The sequence below is a fragment of the Bos grunniens genome, chromosome 15 (assembly GCF_055505025.1).
Source record: "Bos grunniens cultivar Pamir isolate PY7600 chromosome 15, Bosgru_T2T1.0, whole genome shotgun sequence".
In the NCBI taxonomy this organism is placed as follows: Eukaryota; Metazoa; Chordata; class Mammalia; order Artiodactyla; family Bovidae; genus Bos; species Bos grunniens.
Window position 1 is genome coordinate 80,104,373 of NC_141179.1, and position 17,214 is coordinate 80,121,586.

Sequence of the window (17,214 nt, forward strand, 5' to 3'; positions counted from 1 at the left end):
ATGGAGAAAGAAAATTGCTCCTCTGTGACTGAATTCATTTTCTTGGGGATTACCAGTGATCTGGAAGTGAAAGTGATCTTATTTGCCATGTTACTAGTTGTTTATCTCATTAATCTTCTGGGAAATCTTGGAATGATAATTTTGATTAGAATGGATCCCCAGGTGCAAATGCCAATGTACTTTTTCCTCAGCCACCTCTGCTTCTGTGATCTCTGCTATTCCACAGCAATTGGGCCCAAGATGCTGGTTGACCTTTTGGCCAAGAACAAACGAATCCCCTTCTATGGCTGTGCCCTACAGTTCTTGGTTGCCTGTACCTTTGCAGATTCTGAGTGTCTCCTGCTGGCAGTGATGGCCTATAATCGATACAGGGCCATCAGCAGCCCCTTGCTTTATGCGGTCAGTATGTCCAGTGGGGTGTGCTCCCTGCTCGTGGCTGGGGTTTACCTTGTGGGAATTACAGATGCTTTGATCCACACAACATTAGCTTTTGTGGGTCAAATGAGATTAACCGCTTCTTCTGTGACTTACCTCCACTCTACCTTCTTTCCTGCTCTGATACACAGGTCAATGAATTGACAGTATTTATTGTTTTTTGTGTTATTGAATTTAGCTCAATTTCAGGAGTTTTTTTAAATCTCTTATTGTTATATCATCCTTGCAGTCTCAAAGATCCATTCTGCAGAGGGGAGGTTCAAAGTTTTCTCCACCTGAGCCTCCCACCTAACTGCTATGGCAATTTTCCAGGGAACTATGCTTTTTATATACTTTAGGCCAAGTTCAATCTACTCTTTAGATCAAGACAAAATGACCTCGTTGTTTTACACCCTTATGATTCCCATGTTAAATCCTCTGATTTATAGCCTACAGAACAAGGATGTGAAAAATGCCCTAGGAAAACTAAAAAATAAAAGATGATTTCAAAGATTTACATAACACATATGCACACACATATGGTAGTTATTATTTTTGCAAAATTATATGGTATGATACATGAGAAATATAATTTTATCAAATTATTTAATAAATGAGTATCTATACTAAAGTTCAGCCATAGGAAATTGTTGCAGTTTTCAAAACTTGTCATGCTTCATCATATGTCTTGACCTTATCTATGAAACTCTGTGTAAAACTTCCTGGCTCTTCAAATTCTATCATGCTTTTTGTGTGTATCCATTCATTCAAACATTATTATTTCAAGTGTATTAATATTTAGCAACTATTTAATTCTTCTTTGTCTGCCTCTAAGTGCTTTACATTTCTTTAAAAACCCATTAGTTTGTATAAAAATGGACCTTATAATCTAGATGAATAAAGAAACATTTACTAACTAACCACACATACAATTCATAGTAAAGTTTAAGACTTTCATTAATTAAAAAAAAAAAAGAAGTAAAGTTAAAAATCTAGGAACAAATGTCAAAACATAGTGTGCAGAAGAAAGGTTTTCTTGAATGGAGATATTAATTGTCAGATTCAAAAATTTGGGAAGGAAATGATTCTAGGAAGATAATTTGACACTTATAGAGGTCTTGAGTTGGGTGAGATGGCTGGATGGCATCACCGACTCGATGGACATGAGTTTGAGTAAACTCCAAGAGTTGGTGATGGACAGGGAGGCTTGGCATGCTGCGATTCATGGAGTCGCAAAGAGTCGGACACGACTGAGCAACTGAACTGAACTGTATGGATGTGAGAGTTGGACCATAAAGAAGGCTGAGCGCCGAAGAACTAATGCTTTGAACTGTGGTGTTGGAGAAGATGCTTGAGAGTCCCTTGGACAACAAGGAGATCAAACCAGTCAATCCTAAAGGAAATCAGTCCTGAAAATTCACTGGAAGGACTGATGCTGAAACTGAAGCTGAAGTTCTAGTACTTTGGCCACCTGATGCACAGAGATGACTCATTAGAAAAGACCCTAATGCTGGGAAAGATTGAGGACAGGAGGAGAAGGGGATGACAGAGGATGAGATGGTTGGATGACATCACCAACTCAATGGGCATGAGTTTGAGCAAACTCCAAGAGATGGTGAAGAACAGGGAAGCCTGGTGTGCTGCAGTCCATAGGGTCACAAAGAGTCGGACACGACTGAGTGACTGAACAACAGCAACAACAATACCCTTTCAGGGGATTCCCAGTGGCTCAGTGCTAAACAATCTGCCTGCCAATGCAAGAGATGCAGGGGCCTCGGACTTAATCCTTGGGTCAGGTAGATCCTCTGGAATAGGAAATGGCAACTTGATCCAATATTCTTGCTTGGAAAGTTCCATGTACTGAGGAGCCTGGCAGGCTGTGGTCCCTGGGGTCACAAAGAGTTGGATGCAACTGAATACACAGACACATACATACACACACCTTTTTAGAATTAAGAAATCCAAAACTGAAAGCAGTTTACAGTGCCTTGGTAAATTGCATAGATTTCTTTAATAATTAGGTATCAACTCCTCCCCTTCTTAGCTCTGATTAAATGTTCCTTTTTATAGTTCACAAACAACCATTTTCTTTAATATTGTCCTGTTTGTGAAATCATGGCCTACAGTATGAGATTGTGAACAATCTTTGCTCAAGGATTCTTCATTCTGTCTGTATTATCCAAAGGACTTACCTAATGTTTGGGACACAAATGGAGAAAGAGAGAGAGAGAGATAATTAAGTAAAGAAAAAGGAAGGAATAAAAAGAGTAGATAACATTTGTGAGCGTTTATTAAACATCAATAATTAACAAAATAAAAATTAACTGAAGATATGGTATATGGCTTGAATACATACATATATATATATATATATATATATAGTAAATTTTAAGAAAGAATATAAAATGGTTGTGAATACCAGGGTACTGATTTATAAAAAAGATACATATCACACTAGACGTAAAGAGCATTCATCTGGATACATTCTTAATATGTATCTATTTTGTGGGTTTCTGCTCTAGAATCTGATGCTAAAGCACTGAATCAACATGTCTAAACAATACAGATATATTTGAAGAAGCATGTAAAATTCATGTACTTATTTATTACAGTTGCAAAAGTTAAAAAACCACTGTTTCTTAGATTTTCTAGCTATCATTGTAGAGTGTCTTTGTGCAAAAACATGTCAGAATGAAATTAAAGCCCAAGAAGATTCTCTGGCTTCCACAGGGGGCATTTGTGAGAAATTGACCTCTTACACAGAATCATAATGGAAAGAACTTATGAAGAGTTTATTTTTTTTTAATAAAAGACTTCAGGGGTTTTCACCTGTGCTATGTTTTCTCAATTTACACACAATATTTTAAAACTATTATTTACCAGCAGAAACATGGTAGAAATCATTTTTTGAGATATATTGTCCAAGAAAAATGGAGTGTTCATGGATTGTTGCTAATTTAGAGAATATAAATGTGTAATCTGGTTAGGTAATCTCTCTCTATTTGACTACCCTGTATAAGTTCAGTTCAGTTCAGTTGCTCAGTCGTGTCCGACTCTTTGCGACCCCATGAATCGCAGCACTCCAGGCCTCCCTGTCCAACACCAACTCCCAGAGTTCACTCAGACTCATGTCCACCGAGTCAGTGATGCCATCCAGCCATCTCATCCTCTGTCATCCCCTTCTCCTCCTGCCCTCAATCTTTCCCAGCTTCGTGGTCTTTTCCAATGAGTCAACTCTTCGCATGAGGTGGCCAAAGTACTGGAGTTTCAGCTTCAGCATCATTCCTTCCAAAGAAATCCCAGGGCTGATCTCCTTCAGAATGGACTGCTTGGATCTCCTTTCAGTCCAAGGGACTCTCAAGAGTCTTCTCCAACACCACAGTTCAAAAGCATCAATTCTTCAGTGCTTAGCCTTCTTCACAGTCCAACTCTCACATCCATACATGACCACTGGAAAAACCATAGCCTTGACTAGACGGACCTTTGTTGGCAAAGTAATGTCTCTGCTTTTGAATATGCTATCTAGGTTAGTCATAACTTTCTTTCCAAGGAGTAAGTGTCTTTTAATTTCATGGCTGCAGTCCCCATCTGCAGTGATTTTGGAGCCCAAAAAAATAAAGTCAGGGCATTTAAAGATTCATTTGATATACAAACTGGCTGTTATGAGATCTAGTGTATGTGAACTAAAAGCAAGAATATTTTAAGTCCTATAAATGGAATTATAAAATTAAAATTGACTTATTCAATTGTCTGAGGACCTCCCACCTCAATTTACCAGTATCTCCCTGGAAGGAACTTGTACACATAGATATACCTCAGCTTTTGTGACTATCCTAGGGATATGGTAAAGAATCTGCCTGGAATATAGGAGACCTTGGTTTGATCCCTGTGTCATAAAGATCCCTTGGAGAAGGGAATGGCTACCCACTTCAGTATTCTTGCCTGGAGAATTCCGTGGACATAGATGCCTGGTGGGTTACAGTCCAAGAGGTCACAAAGAGTCTGACATGACTGAGTGACTAACACTTTAAGGGTTGACATGTCTCCAGATCATCTGACTGGCAGACAGTAAGATCTTCATTCAAGAATGTCACAGAAAATTTAAACCATATCAAACACTTTACCAACCACAACAGTATAAAACTAGAAATCAGTTAGAGAAACAAATTTAAAAATTTTGCAAATGTATGGAGATTAAACATATCCCTGAACAACCAGTAATTCAGAGAAGAAATCAAAAAATAATTAAAAAATATACTGAGACAAATGGAAATAGAAAATGTCATGCCAAAAATTAGAGTACAATAACAAATTACAAAAAACACATCTTTAAGAGAAAAGTTTGCAGTGAAAAAAATGCTTACATTAAGAAAAAAAAAAAAGCTAGACCTTTTATACCCCAAGGAACTAGAAAAGCAGAACATGCTAAGCCAAAAGTTAGTAAAGTTAGTAAAAAAAAAAAAAAAAAAAAAATTTTATTTTTACCTCATCAACTCCTCATAGTCTTTTCCTTTTCCCTTTTCTATTATTTATTGTTTAAGCTCTAACCCCATGATTTATTTATTCGATGAATGAATGGAGGGATACATTTATCTAAGTGCCCCATATCCAGTGAAAATGCATTGTGTAGCTGGACTATTCATACAGAATTAAAAAAAAAAAAGTTAGTAAAAGAAAAGAAATAACAAAGATCAGAGTTAAAACAAATGAAATAGAAAAAGTCAATCAACATAAAGGCTGTACTTTTGAAAAAGTAAGCAAAATGGAGGAAAAAATAGCTAAATTTATCAAGAATAAGGGAGAAGTCTCAAATAAATAGTACTATAAATGGCAGAAGGGATATGACCCTTGATACTACACAAAAACCAAGGATCATAAGAAACTACTATGAACAATATACATCCCTTCCTCCCCCCCCCCCAAAAAAAAATCAAATGACTTAGAAGAAATTGTTCAATTCCTAGAGCATAACACCCTACAAAGACTGAACGATGAAAAAATAGAAAATCTGAATAGACAAATTACTAATAAGGAGATTGAATCAGTTATCCAAAGCTCCCCCAAAAGATAAGTCCAGGACCACATGGCTTCACTGGTGAATTCTAACATTTGAAGAATTAATAATTTTTAAACTTTTCAAAAAAAAAAATAGAAGCATAGGCAGTACTTCCAAACTCACTCTATGAGTCCAGCATTACCTTGATCTCAATACCAGACAAAACACAACAAGGAATGAAAATAAAGGGTCAATATTCTTGACAAACATAAATATCAGAAAACCAAATTCAAAACTGCATTGAAAAGATCATACACTATGATCAAGTGTTATTTATTCCAAGCATGCAAGGACAGTTCAACATGTACGAATTGAATAATGTGATATACCACATTAACAAACACAAGTATAAATATTATAATCATATCAATAAATGCAGAAAACAAATGAAAAAAATTCAAATTTTTTTCATGATTAAATTCTCAGCAAACCAGCTAGAGAGGGAACCTATCCCAACATAAATAAAGGACATATGTGATAAACTCTGCTTACATCACATTAAATAATGAAAAGGTAAAATCTTTCCCTCAAAGATAAGGAACAAGACACGAATTTAAGTGCTTCTCAAAAGAGTGAAACCCTAAGAGATCTGATATCCCTGGAAACAGAGAAGTGCCTGATGGAAAAAGTGATTTTGGAAAAGATTCAAAATGAAGTAAGCAAGGACAAACTCCAACGTTCAAATACGTGACTACAGCAGTAGATAACAGTAGTAAAACTCTTGAATGACACAAACACCCTGAGTTTCACTTCAGTTCAGTCGCTCAGTTGTGTCCTATTCATCGCGACCCCATGAACTGCAGCACATCAGGGCTCCCTGTACATCACCAACTCCCAGAGTTTACCCAAACCAATGTCCATTGAGTTGGTGATGCCATCCAACCATCTCATCCTCTGGTATTCCCTTCTCCTCCTGCCCTCAATCTTTCCCAGCATCAGAGTCTTTTCAAATGAGTCAGCTCTTCACATCAGATGGCCAAAGGATTGGAGTTTCAGCTTCAACATCAGTCCTTCTAATGAATGCCCAGGACTGATCTCCTTTAGGATGGACTGGTTGGATCTCCTTGCAGTCCAAGGGACTCTCAAGAGTCTTCTCCAACACCACAGTTCAAAAGCATCCATTCTTCGGTGCTCAGCTTTCTTTATAGTCCAACTCTCACATCGATACATGACTACTGGAAAAACCATAGTCTTGACTAGACAGACCTTTGTTGTCAAAGTAATGTCTCTGATTTTTAATACGCTGTCTAGGTTGGTCATAACTTTCCTTCCAAGGAGTAAGCGTCTTTTAATTTCACGGCTGCAATCACCTTCTGCAGTGATTTTTGAGCCCCAAAAATTTAAGTCAGCCACTGTTTCCACTGTTTCCCTATCTAATTCCATGAAGTGATGGGACCAGATGCCATGATCTTAGTTTTCTGAATGGTGAGCTTTAAGCCAACTTTTCGACTCTCCACTTTCACTTTCATCAAGAAGCTCTTTAGTTCTTCTTCACTTTATGCCATAAAGGTGATGTCATCTACATATCTGAGGTTACTGATATTTCTCCCAGCAATCTTGATTTCATCTTGTGTTTCCTCCAGCCCAGCATTTCTCATTATGTACTCTGCATATAAGTTAAATAAGCAGGGTGACAATGTACAGCCTTGACATACTTCTTTGCCTATTTGGAACCAGTCTGTTGTTCCATGTCCAGTTCTAAATGTTGCTTCCTGACCTGCATACAGGTTTCTCAAAAGGCAGGTCTGGTGGTCTGCATTCCCATCTCCTTCAGAATTTTCCACGTTTGTTGTGATCCACACAGTCAAAGGCTTTGGCATAGTCAATAAAGCAGAAATAGATGTTTATCTGGAACTCTCTTGCTTTTTCGATGATCCAGTGAATGTTGGCAATGTGATCTCTGGTTCCTCTGCCTTTTCTAAAACCAGCTTGAACATCTGGAAGTTCACGGTTCATGTATTGTTGAAGCCTGGCTTGGAGAATTTTGAATAAACTCTTCAGAATTTCTGAAATCTGTATTAGCTTAGAAAGGGCAAGATCTCTAAATTGAACATGACCAGTGTTAATAAACTACATTCAAGGACTATTTGTGAGAGACCCTTTTGATAATGGGACTATCACTTTGTGGTTCTGAAAACTTCAAGAGAGTCAAATGTTTATAGAGTATGCAGCTGCACCTAAAGACTTAAACTTAGACAAAGAAATATATTCCAAGTTACAGTACTCAGCAATAGAAGCACTCATATAAGTCGATTAGTGTATTATTTATGTTATTTTAGCTTTTAAATCTCATGTGACAACTATGTTCATTAAGGAGACATCATCTAAAGTCTTCCCCAGGTGAAGAGTTAATCACCTAGTCATGTCCATCTATTTGTGACCCCATGGACTGTGGCCAGGCTGTTCTGTCCATGAGATTCTCCAGACAAGAATACTGGAGTGGGTTGCCATTCTTTCTCCAGGGCATCTTCCTGACCCAGGGATTGAACCTGGGTCTCTTGCATTGCAGGGGGATTCTTTACCATCTGAGCCATGAAGGAAGCTCCCTTACCTAGGTGAGCACAGTACTAAATATTATTAATTTAGTCAGAAATTTTCATTTTTATTCATCCAGCAAGTATTCACTGAAGGCCAAATGTGTTTTCTAGCTAAATTTCTAGGCTTTAGAGATATACAATAATAATACCAGAAATTTCTACTCTCTTGGAGTGTATAGAGGGAGAAGGGGATGAGACAAATAAATTATTGCATGTATTTAACATATCATCTGTTTCTAAGAAAAAAAAATTAACATTAAGGGGATAAAGAGTGATTATCTCTTTACATTAGATTTCCAAAAAAGAATTTTATTGGAAGGTGGTATCTGAATAGGCACATACATGATTTAATAGAAATATATTTATTAACAGTGGATTGAGCACTACAATATTTGGAGCCTATTAACTTCCTTACAAGGTGTTTCATGTTTTTATATTTCAAGCTATTATGTCACTGAGTATGTCAGTGTGGATATTGTATGTTACTGAGTTCAGTGTGAGGATTGGCAAGGTATAAAACAGACTCTACTTGAACAATCACTTATGAGCATTTGGAAATAAGCATACAATAGAGGGCTTCCCAGGTGGTGCTAGTGATAAGATACCTGCAGGAGACAAGTGATTCTGGCTCAGTCCCTGCGTCTGGGAGATCCCCTGGAGGAAGGCATGGCAACCAACTCCAGTATTCTTGTCTGGAGAATCCCATGGGCAGAGGAGCCTGGAGGGCTACAGTCCAGGGTCTCAAAGAGTCAGGCATGAGTGAAATGACTTAGCACACAGCACGCATGTGCTATAGAGAGAAAGGATGATGATGTGTGGAAGGCACAGGTAGACAGGACTCTGTGATGCCCACAGGTAGAAACTATCTTTAAAATAGTGACAGAATGGAAAGCTAGGAAATGATGACTGTGAACTTTCTTAGTTCATTGAATTGGGCCTAGAGAAGCTATCCCACTTTGAAGGTCAGGAAGGGCGGCAGTGAGGAGATACCCCTCGCCCAAGGTAAGGAGCAGCGGCTGCACTTTGCTGGAGCAGCCTTGAAGAGATACCCCACACCCAAGGTAAGAGAAACCCAAGTAAGATGGTAGGTGTTGCAAGAGGGCATCAGAGGACAGACACACTGAAACCATACTCACAGAAAACTAGTCAATCTAATCACACTAGGACCACAGTCTTGTCTAACTCAATGAAACTAAGCCATGCCCTTGGGGCAACCCAAATGGGCGGGTCATGGTGGAGAGATCTGACAGAATGTGGTCCACTGGAGAAGGGAATGGCAAAACACGTCAGTATTCTTGCCTTGAGAACCCCATGAACAGTATGAAAAGGCAAAATGATAGGATACTGAAAGAGGAATTCCCCAGGTCAGTAGGTGCCCAATATGCTACTGGAGATCAGTGAAGAAATAACTTCAGAAAGAATGAAGGGATGGAGCCAAAGCAAAAACAATACCCAGCTGTGGATGTGACTGGTGGTAGAAGCAAGGTTCAATGCTGTAAAGAGCAATATTGCATAGGAACCTGGAATGTCAGGTCCATGAATCAAGGCAAATTGGAAGTGGTCAAACAAGAGATGGCAAGAATGAATGTCGACATTCTAGAAATCAGTGAACTCAGATGGACTGGAATGGGTGAATTTAACTCAGATGACTATTATATCTACTACTGTGAGCAGGAATCCCTCAGAAGAAATGGAGTGGCCATCATGGTCAACAAAAGAGTCCAAAATGCAGTACTTGGATGCAATCTCAAAAACAACAGAATGATCTCTGTTTGTTTCTAAGGTAAACCACTCAATATCACAGTAATCCAAGTCTATGCCCTGACCAATAACACTGAAGAAGCTGAAGTTGATCGGTTCTATGAAGACCTACAAGACCTTTTAGAACTAACACCCAAAATAGATGTCCTTTTCATTATATGGGACTGGAATGCAAAAGTAGGAAGTCAAGAAACACCTGGAGTAACAGGCAAATTTGGCCTTGGAATACGGAATGAAGCACGGCAAAGACTAATAGAGTTTTGCCAAGAAAATGCACTGGTCATAACAAACACCCTCTTCCAACAACACAAGAGAAGATTCTATACATGGACATCACCAGATGGTCAACACTGAAATCAGATTGATTATATTCTTTGTAGCCAAAGATGGAGAAGCTCTATACAGTCAGCAAAAACAAGACCAGGAGCTGACTATGGCTCAAATCATGAACTCCTTATTGCCAAATTCAGACTTAAATTGAATAAAGTAGGGAAAACCACTAGACCATTCAGGTATGACCTGGATCAAATCCCTTATGATTATACAGTGGAAGTGAGAAATAGATTTAAGGGCCTAGATCTGATAGATAGAGTGCCTGATGAATTATGGACTGAGGTTCATGACATTGTACAGGAGACAGGGATCAAGACCATCCCCATGGAAAAGAAATGCAAAAAAGCAAAATGGCTGTCTGGGGAGGCCTTACAAATAGCTGTGAAAAGAAGAGAATTGAAAGCAAAGGAGAAAAGGAAAGATATACGCATCTGAATGCAGAGTTCCGAAAAATAGCAAGAAGAGATAAGAAAGCCTTCTTTAGCAATCAATGCAAAGAAATAGAGGAAAACAACAGCATGGGAAAGACTAGAGATCTCTTCAAGAAAATTAGAGATACCAAGGGAACATTTCATGAAAAGATGGGCTCTATAAAGGACAGAAATGTTATGGAACTAACAGAAGCATAAGATATTAAGAAGAGATGGCAAGAATACACAGAAGAACTGTACAAAAAAATCTTCACGACCCAGATAATCACGATGGTGTGGTCACTCACCTACAGCCAGACATCCTGGAATGTGAAGTCAAGTGGGCTTTAGAAAGCATCACTATGAACAAAGCAAGTGGAGGTGATGGAATTCAGTTGAGCTATTTCAAATCTGGAAAGATGATGCTGTGAAAGTGCTGCACTCAATATGTCAGCAAATTTGGAAAATTGCATGGGAGGCCATGCAATTCATGAGGTCACAAAGAGTTGGACACGACTGAGAGACTGAACTGAACTGAACTGAAAGTAAAATAAGATCCAAAAAGGCAGCAGAATACTCATAGAAAATATGTTTAATATGATGGACTCACAGTAGGTAATACAACTCAAAGGATGAGTTTAAGCAACAGTCTATGCTCAGCTGTAGCACCAGCCAGAAGGATGCAACACAGCTTCTGGGGCACAACTGTGTAAAGCACAGGCTTACAACAGCCAGGAAGCAGTTATATACCAACAATACTAAAAATTTGTTGTTGTTGCTTTTTAAGAATTGTGTGTGGTTTAGGAGGAAAGAGAGAGAAGTGGAAGTCACACACCCTCCTTCCCTGTGTCTCTGTGTATCTTTTTCTGTCTCTTATAAGGACACTCTCATTGGATTTGGGGTTCACTTTAAGCTCATCTTGATTCTTACTTTAATTACATCTGCAAAGCTCTTACTTCCAAATAAGGTAACATTCTGAGTTCCGGGTGACATGGATATTTGGGAGACATTATTCACCCACAGCACTTTCATGTTGGCTCAGAAGTTGAAGAATCTCCATGAAATGCAGGAAACCCAGGTTCAGTCCTGGGTCAGGAAGATCCCCTAGAGAAGGCAATGGCTACCCACTCCACTATCCTTTGCTGGAGAATTCCGTGGACTGGAGAATTCCGTGGACTGAAGAACCTGGCAGACTATAGTCCGTGGGGTGGCAAAGAGTCAGACATGACTGAACAACTCACAGTTTCACTTTTCATACACCCACAACACACATCATTTTACACATGATATACAGCTATTTTATTTGACACTGAACTGAACAGAACCTAAGAGATCAAATAGCCAATTTATGATTCTAAATGTATGATCAAGTGAGCTAACTACATAATTTGAGTCTTCATCTCTACAAGAAGAAGGACTGGAAAAGGTCAGTTTCATCCCAATCCCAAAGAAAGGCAATGCCAAATAATGCTCAAACTACCGCACAATTGCACTCATCTCACACACTAGTAAAGTAATGCTCAAAATTCTCCAAGCCAGGCTTCAGCAATATGTGAACCATGAACTTCCTGATGTTCAAGCTGGTTTTAGAAAAGGCAGAGGAACCAGAGATCAAATTGCCAACATCCGCTGGATCATGGAAAAAGCAAGAGAGTTCCAGAAAAATATCTATTTCTGCTTTATTGACTGTGCCAAAGCCTTTGGCTGTGTGGATCACAATAAACTGTGGAAAATTCTTTAAGAGATGGGAATACCAGACCACCTGATCTGCCTCTTGATAAATTTGTATGCAGGTCAGGAAGCAACAGTTAGAACTGGACATGGAACAACAGACTGGTTCCAAATAGGAAAAGGAGTTGATCAAGGCTGTATATTGTCACCCTGCTTATTTAACTTATATGCAGAGTACATCATGAGAAACGCTGGACTGGAAGAAACACAAGCTGGAATCAAGATTGCTGGGAGAAATATCAAGAACCTCAGATATGCAGATGACACCACCCTTATGGCAGAAAGTGAGGAGGAACTAAAAAGCCTCTTGATGAAAGTGAAAGTTGAGAGTGAAAAAGTTGGTTTAAAGCTCAACATTCAGAAAAAGAAGATCGTGGCATCCGGTCTCATCACTTCATGGGAAATAGATGGGGAAAGAGTGGAAACAGTGTCAGACTTTATTTTTCTGGGCTCCAAAATCACTACAGATGGTGACTGCAGCCATGAAATTAAAGGACGCTTACTCCTTGGAAGGAAAGTTATGACCAACCTAGATAGCATATTGAAAAGCAGAGACATTACTTTGCCAACAAAGGTTCATCTAGTCAAGGCTATGGCTTTTCCTGTGGTCATGTATGGATATGAGAGTTGGACTGTGAAGAAGACTGAGCACCGAAGAATTGATGCTTTTGAACTGTGGTGTTGGAGAAGACTCTTGAGAGTCCCTTGGACTGCAAGGAGATCCAACCAGTCCATTCTGAAGGAGATCAGCCCTGGGATTTCTTTGGAAGGAATGATGCTAAAGCTAAAACTCCAATACTTTGGCCACCTCATGTGAAGAGTTGACTCATTGGAAAAGACTCTGATGCTGGGAGGGATTGAGGGCAGGAGGAGAAGGGGACCACAGAGGATGAGATGGCTGGATGGCATCACTGACTTGATGGACGTGAGTCTCAGTGAACTCCGGGAGTTGGTGAGGGACAGGGAGGCCTGGCATGCTGTGATTCATGGGGTCGCAAATAGTCAGACACGACTGAGCGACTGATCTGATCTGATGTAATGGATCAAATTTCTTTTGGAAATATAGACCTTTGAGCAAATTGTATTAAGTGATTCATTAATTTCCTGACACTCTTTCACATCTTTGTTCCTGAGGCTATAGATCGTAGGATTCAGATGGGACTCACCACTGTATAGAATACAGAACCTAGTTTAACCATAAGCCATGAGTTTTTGGAGCTGGGTACAAAATAAAGGAACAGGATTGTCTCATGGAATGTGGTGATGTGGTTAGATGGGAGGGACAAGTAGAGAAGGCTTTTTGGAGCCCCCCAACAGAGGATATTTTTATGATAGTGACAAAAATGGAAATATTAGTAGTGAGGTTAATTGCCAGGCTGATCACCTCGTTGAATATGGTGATGGCAAAGAGAGCACTCGGCTGATGAAGGGGTCAGAGCAGGAGATGGAGGCAATGGTAGAGTGCTCAGAGAAAATTATTTATGATGTTTGACCCACAGAAGGAAACTGTCTGGAGAGAACAGGTGAGTGTCAGGGAGGAGACTGCACCCCACGGGTAGGGACAGGCCACTAACGATGCACAGAGCTTTGGGGACATGACCACTGTGTAGAGTAGAGGCTTACAAACGGCCACAAATCCATCATAGCCCATCACTACCAACATGAACACCTCTGCCACTGCAAACATACAAGCCAAGAAGAATTGCATGATGCATCCCGTGAATGAGACGGTTCTGTCTTCCACAACCAAATTCTCCAAGAGTTTGGGTGTAACTGTAGTGAAATAGCAGAAATCAACAAAGGACAAGTGACTGAGAAAAAAGTACATGGGGATGTGGAGTTTGGGACTGATCCTGATAATGGTGATCATGCCCAGGTTCCCCACCATGGTGACTGCATAGATGGTGAGGAAAACCAGGAACAAGGAAACCTGGAAGTCAGGATATTCTGAGAAGCCCAAGAGGGTGAATATGGCTCTGGCACTCTGATTTCCTTCAGCAAACCACATAATTGTTATTGGAGAAAATCTGAGACAGTGATCATAAAATGATAACAATGATAATGATGACAGTGCATGGATATCTCATTTATCACGCAGCAGACATTGTATTAAAATATTGATACCTTAGTTTTGACCACTAGATAAGACTTTGAAGAAAAAAGACTTTGAATTTCAAAACAAGCAGTCTCATATTTTACAAAAGGAAATAGAAACATATGAGTTAAGACCCTTGTTTGAATTAACACAGCCTGCTAGTGATGAGTTAGGTTTGAAGTTGATCATGAGTGACAGAAATTGAATTCAGTTTAGAGTTACAGAGTAATATTTTCTATACTGTTGTAGAAAAACATATTTTTCACAGTTCCATCATTCTGAAGTCTGTGCTGTTTAGTGGGAGTAACAAAACAATAAATGAAAACTTAGCACTCAAATTTATTTTAAAAAGCAGGAGGAATAATATTTTTAGAAGCTGTGGTACTTCTATCATTATGTTCAAACTGAAGATCATCGAAAAGGCAGAGGTCATGAGTCACGACAGGAATTTTCACGTTTTGGAAAGTCTAAATGGACATTGAAGAAAATAAAGCTGTGTCTTCAAGTTTTCCAATGATTGCAGTGTGATTTAGACCCTAGAGAGTTTTTCTTGAGCTATTTATTTTTATATCACACATCAATAAGTTAGCTTGAATGCTTTTTTCATGTGGCAATTTGCAAGAAGGTAGTTTCTTCTGAATCACTGGAGCTGCTGCTACTAAGTCACTTTAGTCATGTTCAACTCTGTGCGACCCCAGACACGGCAGCCCACCAGGCTCCCCCATCCCTGGGATTCTCCAGGCAAGAACACTGGAGTGGCTTGCCATTTCCTTCTCCAATGCATGAAAGTGAAAACTGAAAGTGAAGTCACTCAGTCGTGTCCGACTCCTAGCGACCCCATGGACTGCAGCCTACCAGGCTCCTCATCCATGGATTTTCCAGGCAAGAGTACTGGGGTGGGGTGCCATTGCCTTCTCCGGAATCACTGGAGATGGCACCTCAAATAGCCCATTTCATGAATTTCTTCAAAAATAATTATAAAAAAATACATGAACTGAATAAGAAAACTTGGTGACTACTATAAAACCCAAAACAAAAGATAAATAAGCTAAAATGAAAATGTTCAGAGATATTAACTGCTATTATATATATTTACTGTGTGATTTTTCTTTCCCTTTCTGTGTATGAAGTCCATGTGTTTTGAGATGTATAAGCAATATAATTTTGTCTCTGGTTTTATTGCTTAACCTAAATAAATATTATTGTCTTCGGAAACAGTGATGTTCTTTACTGAAACTAAATTGTGTTTTCCCCTACAGGTAAGCAATCCACATTTTCAAGCTTGTATTAATACAGTTAAATAATATAATCTCTTAAAAATGGAAAATGCATTTTGGAAACACGTTTAAATCTCTAAAACCTCTGAGTGTCAATCAATCCATTGGTTCTACTATATTGAAATATCACACAGTTAGATCCACTGTCTTGCCCGGTGGCTCAGTGTTAAAAAAAAAAAAAAAATCACCTGCAGTGCAGGAGATGTAGTTTCTATCCCTGCTTGGAGTTGGGAATAACCCTTGGTAAAGAAAATGGCCACCCACTCTGTGGGAGGTACCTCTCCAGGACTTGGAAACGGCGAACCTGAAAGAACAACGCTTGGACTGTCTCTGCAAGGACTGACAAGTTTATTTCTGCAGTCGAACCTTTTTATAGCAGCAAGGAAGAAAGAGCTTTAGAGCATATGGCCAGCAGAGCACGTACAGGGCTAAGATATAATCAGTAAAAGATACTTCAAGAAACAGTGCGTTCTTAACGACCCATGTGTTTATCCATGACCCATTTTCTCAAGCAACGTCTTTAATGTTTAATCACTAAATTTTGGCGCCGTGCATACCCAAAGGCAGGAAATGTTTTTCAGCTATCTGTACACAATGCCTGGGTACTTCTGGCCCTTCGCCATTTCCCCAAGGACCTTCTCCTTCAAGGCTATTTTGCACTGTGCCTCCCAACACACTCCAGTATTCTTGCCTGGGAAATCTTTTGGACAGAGAAACCTGGTGGGCTCCAGTCCATGGATACACAAAAGATTTGGATGCAATTTAGTGACTAAACAGCAGCAACAAATGCTTTCCCTAGACTTCTGACAACCTGATTAACACTTGCCAGACTCTACCAGGAAGGCATAACAAACCAGAGGCTGTTTCCCACCAGGCATAGAATTATTGTACATAGTATGGTCTTGATCCAAAATCCCACAAGCCTGCATGATTATTCTCTCACTGAGATAGGCTTGAGTTCCACAATGAGTCTTCCCCCCATTGCCGACACCTCTGTACCCTGGATTAGCTTTGGAGCCAGTTTCTACATCCTAGTCACCCAGAGCTAGCTACCTTGTTGGATATTAATTTTCCATGCTGTACAACAAATTGCCACCAACTTCAAGGCTTAAACTACTATCACAGTTTCTGTAGCATAATAGTCTGGGAAGTGGTTGTGTAACTTCATAAGATACTGCTAAACTATTTTCAAAGTTATTTAACCCTGTACTCTTATCTGAAATGCATAAGCACTTAACTTGCTCCACATTTTCACCAGTATTTGAAACTCTTATTCACTTTAGCTATTCTAAACGGAGTACAGTAGTTTCTCCTTGTGGTTTAAGTTTTTATTTTAATAAGAATGTTATTGATGATCAGCTATACTTAGTATTTTTTCACGTGTTTATTTGTGTTTTCTGTTTTGTCAAATGTGTGCTCAGATAATTCATCATAACTTTTAAGTAGGCTTTTTTCTTGTATTGAGTATAAAGACTTCCTCTGTATGTTTTACATTGAAATCATTCATCAAATATAAGTTCTGCAAATACTTACTCACAATCTATGGCTTGTATTTTCACCTTATTAATGGTGTCATTTATGCTTAAGAAATGTTTACCAA

The 17,214-nt window shown here is 39.1% G+C and overlaps 2 pseudogenes; one reads left to right on the forward strand and one right to left on the reverse strand.

Annotated features, from left to right (window-relative positions):
* On the forward strand, positions 1-918 carry LOC147358681 (olfactory receptor 5W2-like; annotated as a pseudogene).
* A 10,218-nt stretch (positions 919-11,136) lies between these two features.
* LOC147358682 (olfactory receptor 5D3-like) lies at positions 11,137-14,250 on the reverse strand (annotated as a pseudogene).
* Positions 14,251-17,214: the final 2,964 nt, after the last annotated feature.